Genomic DNA, 8,684 nt, shown 5'->3' with positions numbered 1-8,684 from the left:
TCAGTCCTCTTGTACTTAAGTCGGCATTGTACCTTTTGTATTAAATTCGGATGCAAACTCTGTGTTTCATCGTCAATTGGAAGGTCCAAGAGATACAGTAAACCTGAAGTGATGCATCGGATTCTAAAACTGGACTCACAGGAGAGGTTCAAATCATAGGAAGTGAGAGTGTCAGTCCTCTTGTACTTAGGTCGGCATTGTGCCTTTTGAATTTAATTCCGATGCAATTTCTGTGTCTCATCGTCAATAAGAAGGTACCAGGTATACAGTAAACCTGAAGTGAAGCATCGGAATCTAAAACTGAACTCACAGAAGAGGTTCAAATCATAGAAAGTGAGAGTGTTAGTCCTCTTTTACTTAGGTCGGCATTGTGCCTTTTGAATTTAATTCCGATGCAATGTCTGTGTTTCATCGCCAATAAGAACGTCTAAGGGATACAGTAAACCTGAAGTGAAGCATCGGAATCTAAAACTGGACTCACAGGAGAGATTCAAATCTTAGAAAGTTAGAGTGTCACTCCTCTTGTACTTAAGTCGGTATTGTGCCTTTTGTATTAAATTGGGATGCAATTTCGGTGTTTCATCGTCAATAAGAAGGTCCAAGGGATACAGTAAAACTTAAGTAAAGCATCGGAATCTAAAACTGGACTTGCAATAGAGGTTCTAATCATAGAAAGTTAGGGTGTCAGTCCTCTTTTACTTAAGTCGGCATTGTGCCTTTTGTATTAAATTCGGATGCATTTTCTGTGTTTCATCATCAATCAGAAGTGCAAGGTATACAGTAAACCCAAAGTGAAGCATCGGAATCTAAATCTGACCTCACAGGAGAGGTTCAAATCATAGAAAGTTAGAGTATCAGTCCTCTTGTACTTAAGTCGGCATTGTGCCTTTTGAATTTAATTCCGATGCAATTTCGGTGGTTCATCGTCAATAAGAAGGTCCAAGGGATACAGTGAACCTGAAGTGAAGCATCGGAATCTAAAACTAGACTCACAGGAGAGGTTCAAATCATAGAAAGTGATACTGTCAGTAGTTTTGTACTTAAGTCGCCATTGTGATTTTTGTAATAAATTCGGATGCAATATCTCTGTTTCATCGTCAAAAAGAAGGTCCAAGGGATACAGTAAAACTTAAGTGAAGCATCGGAATCTAAAACTGGACTCGCAATAGAGGTTCAAATCATAGAATGTTAGAGTGTCTTTCCTCTTTTACTTAAGTCGGCATTGTGCCTTTTGTATTAAATTCGGATGCAATTTCTGTGTTTCATCGTCAACAAGAAGGTCGAAGGGATACAGTAAACCTAGGGTGAAGCATCCGAATCTAAAACTGGACTCACAGGAGAGGTTCAAATCATAGAAAGTTAGAGGGTCTGTCCTCTTTTACTTAAGTCGGCATTGTGCATTTTGTATTAAATTCCGATGCAATTTCTGTGTTTCATCGTCAATCAGAAGTTGCAAGGTATACAGTAAACCCGAAGTGAAGCATCGGAATCTAAAACTGGACTCACAGGAGGGATTCAAATCACAGAAAGTGAGAGTGTCAGTCCTCTTGTACTTAAGTCGGCATTGTGCCATTTGTATGAAATTCGAATGCAATTTCAGTGTTTCATCGTCAGTAAGACTGTCCAAAATCTACAGTAAACCTGAAGTGAAGCATCGGAATCTAAAACTGGACTCACAGGAGAGGTTGAATCATAGAATGTGAGAGTGTCAGTTCTCTTGTTCTTAAGTCGGCATTGTGCCATTTGTATTAAATTCGGATGCAATTTCTGTGTTTTATCGTCTACAAGAAGGTCCAAGGGATACAGTAAACCTGAAGTGAAGCATCGGAATCTAAAACTGGACTCTCAGGAGAGGTTCAAATCATAGAAATTTCGAATGTCAGTCCTCGTGTACATAAGTCGGCATTGTACCTTTTGTATTAAATTCTGATACAATTTCTGTGTTTCATCGTCAATAAGAAGGTGCAAGGTATACAGGAAACCTGAAGTGAAGCATCACTGGACTCACAGGAGAGGTATAAATCATAGAAAGGTGAGAGTGTCAGTCCTCTTGTACTTAAGTCGACATTGTGCCATTTGTATTAAATTCTGATGCAATTTCTGTGTTTCATCGTTATTAAGAAGGTCCAAGGGATACAGTATACCTGAAGTGAAGCATCGGAATCTAAATCTGGACTCACAGGAGAGGTTCAAATCATAGAAAGTTAGAGTGTCAGTCCTCTTCTACTTAGGTCGGCATTGTACATTTTGAATTTAATTTCGATGCGATTTCTGTGTTTTATCGTCAATAAGAAGTGCCAAGGGATAAGGTAAACCTGAAGTGAAGCATCGGAAACTAAAACTGATCTCACAGGAGAGGTTCGAATCATAGAAAGTGAGAGTGTCAGCCCTCTTGTACTTAAGTCGGCATTGTACCTTTTGTATTAAATTCGGATGCATTTTCTGTGTTTCATCGTCAATAAGAAGGTCCAAGTGATACAGTCAACCTGAAGTGAAGCCTCAGAATCTAAAACTGCACTCACAGGAGAGGTTCAAATCATAGAATGTGAGAGTGTCAGTTCTCTTGTTCTTAAGTCGGCATTGTGCCATTTGTATTAAATTCGGATGCAATTTCTGTGTTTTATCGTCTACAAGAAGGTCCAAGGGATACAGTAAACCTGAAGTGAAGCATCGGAATCTAAATCTGACGTCACAGGAGAGGTTCAAATCATAGAAAGTTAGAGTGTCAGTCCTCTTGTACTTAAGTCGGCATTGTACCTTTTGTATTAAATTCGGATGCAAACTCTGTGTTTCATCGTCAATTGAAAGGTCCAAGAGATACAGTAAACCTGAAGTGAAGCATCGGATTCTAAAACTGGACTCACAGGCGAGGTTGAGTTCATAGAAAGTGAGAGTGTCAGTCCTCTTGTACTTAGCACGGCATTGTGCCTTTTGAATTTAATTCCGATGCAATTTCTGTGTCTCATCGTCAATAAGAAGGTGCCAGGTATACAGTAAACCTGACGTGAAGCATCGGAATCTAAAACTTGACTCACAGAAGAGGTTCAAATCATAGAAAGTGAGAGTGTTAGTCCTCTTTTACTTAGGTCGGCATTGTGCCTTTTGAATTTAATTCCGATGCAATTTCGGTGGTTCATCGTCAATAAGAAGGTCCAAGGGATACAGTGAACCTGAAGTGAAGCATCGGAATCTAAAACTAGACTCACAGGAGAGATTCAAATCATAGAAAGTGATACTGTCAGTCCTTTTGTACTTAAGTCGCCATTGTGATTTTTGTAATAAATTCGGATGCAATATCTCTGTTTCATCGTCAAAAAGAAGGTCCAAGGGATACAGTAAAACTTAAGTGAAGCATCGGAATTTAAAACTGGACTCTCAGGAGAGGTTCAAATCATAGAAAATTCGAATGTCAGTCCTCGTGTACTTAAGTCGGCATTGTACCTTTTGTTTTAAATTCTGATACAATTTCTGTGTTTCATCGCCAATAAGAAGGTGCAAGGTATACAGGAAACCTGAAGTGAAGCATCGGAATCTAAAACTGGACTCACAGGAGAGGTATAAATCATAGAAAGGTGAGAGTGTCAGTCCTCTTGTACTTAAGTCGACATTGTGCCATTTGTATTAAATTCTGATGCAATTTCTGTGTTTCATCGTTATTAAGAAGGTCCAAGGGATACAGTATACCTGAAGTGAAGCATCGGAATCTAAATCTGGACTCACAGGAGAGGTTCAAATCATAGAAAGTTAGAGTGTCAGTCCTCTTCTACTTAGGTCGGCATTGTACATTTTGAATATAATTTCGATACGATTTCTGTGTTTTATCGTCAATAAGAAGTGCCAAGGGATAAGGTAAACCTGAAGTGAAGCATCGGAAACTAAAACTGATCTCAGAGGAGAGGTTCGAATCATAGAAAGTGAGAGTGTCAGCCTTCTTGTACTTAAGTCGGCATTGTACCTTTTGTATTAAATTTGGATGCATTTTCTGTGTTTCATCGTCAATAAGAAGGTCCAAGTGATACAGTCAACCTGAAGTGAAGCATCAGAATCTAAAACTGCACTCACAGGAGAGGTTCAAATCATAGAAAGTGAGAGTGTCAGTCCTCTTGTACTTAAGTCGGCATTGTGCCATTTGTATTAAATTCGGATGCAATTTCTGTGTTTTATCGTCTACAAGCTGGTCCAAGGGATACAGTAAACCTGAAGTGAAGCATCGGAATCTAAATCTGACCTCACAGGAGAGGTTCAAATCATAGAAAGTTAGAGTGTCAGTCCTCTTGTACTTAAGTCGGCATTGTACCTTTTGTATTAAATTCGGATGCAAACTCTGTGTTTCATCGTCAATTGGAAGGTCCAAGAGATACAGTAAACCTGAAGTGATGCATCGGATTCTAAAACTGGACTCACAGGAGAGGTTCAAATCATAGGAAGTGAGAGTGTCAGTCCTCTTGTACTTAGGTCGGCATTGTGCCTTTTGAATTTAATTCCGATGCAATTTCTGTGTCTCATCGTCAATAAGAAGGTACCAGGTATACAGTAAACCTGAAGTGAAGCATCGGAATCTAAAACTGAACTCACAGAAGAGGTTCAAATCATAGAAAGTGAGAGTGTTAGTCCTCTTTTACTTAGGTCGGCATTGTGCCTTTTGAATTTAATTCCGATGCAATGTCTGTGTTTCATCGCCAATAAGAACGTCTAAGGGATACAGTAAACCTGAAGTGAAGCATCGGAATCTAAAACTGGACTCACAGGAGAGATTCAAATCTTAGAAAGTTAGAGTGTCACTCTTCTTGTACTTAAGTCGGTATTGTGCCTTTTGTATTAAATTGGGATGCAATTTCGGTGTTTCATCGTCAATAAGAAGGTCCAAGGGATACAGTAAAACTTAAGTAAAGCATCGGAATCTAAAACTGGACTTGCAATAGAGGTTCTAATCATAGAAAGTTAGAGTGTCAGTCCTCTTTTACTTAAGTCGGCATTGTGCCTTTTGTATTAAATTCGGATGCATTTTCTGTGTTTCATCATCAATCAGAAGTGCAAGGTATACAGTAAACCCAAAGTGAAGCATCGGAATCTAAATCTGACCTCACAGGAGAGGTTCAAATCATAGAAAGTTAGAGTATCAGTCCTCTTGTACTTAAGTCGGCATTGTGCCTTTTGAATTTAATTCCGATGCAATTTCGGTGGTTCATCGTCAATAAGAAGGTCCAAGGGATACAGTGAACCTGAAGTGAAGCATCGGAATCTAAAACTAGACTCACAGGAGAGGTTCAAATCATAGAAAGTGATACTGTCAGTAGTTTTGTACTTAAGTCGCCATTGTGATTTTTGTAATAAATTCGGATGCAATATCTCTGTTTCATCGTCAAAAAGAAGGTCCAAGGGATACAGTAAAACTTAAGTGAAGCATCGGAATCTAAAACTGGACTCGCAATAGAGGTTCAAATCATAGAATGTTAGAGTGTCATTCCTCTTTTACTTAAGTCGGCATTGTGCCTTTTGTATTAAATTCGGATGCAATTTCTGTGTTTCATCGTCAACAAGAAGGTCGAAGGGATACAGTAAACCTAGGGTGAAGCATCCGAATCTAAAACTGGACTCACAGGAGAGGTTCAAATCATAGAAAGTTAGAGGGTCTGTCCTCTTTTACTTAAGTCGGCATTGTGCATTTTGTATTAAATTCCGATGCAATTTCTGTGTTTCATCGTCAATCAGAAGTTGCAAGGTATACAGTAAACCCGAAGTGAAGCATCGGAATCTAAAACTGGACTCACAGGAGGGATTCAAATCACAGAAAGTGAGAGTGTCAGTCCTCTTGTACTTAAGTCGGCATTGTGCCATTTGTATGAAATTCGAATGCAATTTCAGTGTTTCATCGTCAGTAAGACTGTCCAAAATCTACAGTAAACCTGAAGTGAAGCATCGGAATCTAAAACTGGACTCACAGGAGAGGTTGAATCATAGAAAGTTGGAGTGTCACTCCTCTTGTACTTAAGTCGGTATTGTGCCATTTGTACTAAACTCGGATGCAATTTCTGTGTTTCATCGACAATAAGAAAGTCCAAGGGATACAGTAAACCAGAAGTGAAGCATCGGAATCTAAAACTGGACTCTCAGGAGAGGTTCAAATCATAGAAATTTCGAATGTCAGTCCTCGTGTACATAAGTCGGCATTGTACCTTTTGTATTAAATTCTGATACAATTTCTGTGTTTCATCGTCAATAAGAAGGTGCAAGGTATACAGGAAACCTGAAGTGAAGCATCACTGGACTCACAGGAGAGGTATAAATCATAGAAAGGTGAGAGTGTCAGTCCTCTTGTACTTAAGTCGACATTGTGCCATTTGTATTAAATTCTGATGCAATTTCTGTGTTTCATCGTTATTAAGAAGGTCCAAGGGATACAGTATACCTGAAGTGAAGCATCGGAATCTAAATCTGGACTCACAGGAGAGGTTCAAATCATAGAAAGTTAGAGTGTCAGTCCTCTTCTACTTAGGTCGGCATTGTACATTTTGAATTTAATTTCGATGCGATTTCTGTGTTTTATCGTCAATAAGAAGTGCCAAGGGATAAGGTAAACCTGAAGTGAAGCATCGGAAACTAAAACTGATCTCACAGGAGAGGTTCGAATCATAGAAAGTGAGAGTGTCAGCCCTCTTGTACTTAAGTCGGCATTGTACCTTTTGTATTAAATTCGGATGCATTTTCTGTGTTTCATCGTCAATAAGAAGGTCCAAGTGATACAGTCAACCTGAAGTGAAGCCTCAGAATCTAAAACTGCACTCACAGGAGAGGTTCAAATCATAGAATGTGAGAGTGTCAGTTCTCTTGTACTTAAGTCGGCATTGTGCCATTTGTATTAAATTCGGATGCAATTTCTGTGTTTTATCGTCTACAAGAAGGTCCAAGGGATACAGTAAACCTGAAGTGAAGCATCGGAATCTAAATCTGACGTCACAGGAGAGGTTCAAATCATAGAAAGTTAGAGTGTCAGTCCTCTTGTACTTAAGTCGGCATTGTACCTTTTGTATTAAATTCGGATGCAAACTCTGTGTTTCATCGTCAATTGAAAGGTCCAAGAGATACAGTAAACCTGAAGTGAAGCATCGGATTCTAAAACTGGACTCACAGGCGAGGTTGAGTTCATAGAAAGTGAGAGTGTCAGTCCTCTTGTACTTAGCACGGCATTGTGCCTTTTGAATTTAATTCCGATGCAATTTCTGTGTCTCATCGTCAATAAGAAGGTGCCAGGTATACAGTAAACCTGACGTGAAGCATCGGAATCTAAAACTTGACTCACAGAAGAGGTTCAAATCATAGAAAGTGAGAGTGTTAGTCCTCTTTTACTTAGGTCGGCATTGTGCCTTTTGAATTTAATTCCGATGCAATTTCGGTGGTTCATCGTCAATAAGAAGGTCCAAGGGATACAGTGAACCTGAAGTGAAGCATCGGAATCTAAAACTAGACTCACAGGAGAGATTCAAATCATAGAAAGTGATACTGTCAGTCCTTTTGTACTTAAGTCGCCATTGTGATTTTTGTAATAAATTCGGATGCAATATCTCTGTTTCATCGTCAAAAAGAAGGTCCAAGGGATACAGTAAAACTTAAGTGAAGCATCGGAATTTAAAACTGGACTCGCAATAGAGGTTCAAATCATAGAATGTTAGAGTGTCAGTCCTCTTTTACTTAAGTCGGCATTGTGCCTTTTGTATTAAATTCGGATGCAATTTCTGTGTTTCATCGTCAACAAGAAGGTCGAAGGGATACAGTAAACCTAGGGTGAAGCATCCGAATCTAAAACTGGACTCACAGGAGAGGTTCAAATCATAGAAAGTTAGAGGGTCTGTCCTCTTTTACTTAAGTCGGCATTGTGCATTTTGTATTAAATTCCGATGCAATTTCTGTGTTTCATCGTCAATCAGAAGTTGCAAGGTATACAGTAAACCCGAAGTGAAGCATCGGAATCTAAAACTGGACTCACAGGAGGGATTCAAATCACAGAAAGTGAGAGTGTCAGTCCTCTTGTACTTAAGTCGGCATTGTGCCATTTGTATGAAATTCGAATGCAATTTCAGTGTTTCATCGTCAGTAAGATTGTCCAAAATCTACAGTAAACCTGAAGTGAAGCATCGGAATCTAAAACTGGACTCACAGGAGAGGTTGAATCATAGAAAGTTGGAGTGTCACTCCTCTTGTACTTAAGTCGGTATTGTGCCATTTGTACTAAACTCGGATGCAATTTCTGTGTTTCATCGACAATAAGAAAGTCCAAGGGATACAGTAAACCAGAAGTGAAGCATCGGAATCTAAAACTGGACTCTCAGGAGAGGTTCAAATCATAGAAATTTCGAATTTCAGTCCTCGTGTACATAAGTCGGCATTGTACCTTTTGTATTAAATTCTGATACAATTTCTGTGTTTCATCGTCAATAAGAAGGTGCAAGGTATACAGGAAACCTGAAGTGAAGCATCGGAATCTAAAACTGGACTCACAGGAGAGGTATAAATCATAGAAAGGTGAGATTGTCAGTCCTCTTGTACTTCAGGCGACATTGTGCCATTTGTATTATATTGTGATGCAATTTCTGTGTTTCATCGTTATTAAGAAGGTCCAAGGGATACAGTATACCTGAAGTGAAGCATCGGAATCTAAATCTGGACTCACAGGAGAGGTTCAAATC

The sequence above is a fragment of the Schistocerca serialis genome, unplaced genomic scaffold (assembly GCF_023864345.2).
Source record: "Schistocerca serialis cubense isolate TAMUIC-IGC-003099 unplaced genomic scaffold, iqSchSeri2.2 HiC_scaffold_1417, whole genome shotgun sequence".
Taxonomy (NCBI): domain Eukaryota; kingdom Metazoa; phylum Arthropoda; class Insecta; order Orthoptera; family Acrididae; genus Schistocerca; species Schistocerca serialis.
This window is presented reverse-complemented; position numbering follows the sequence as displayed.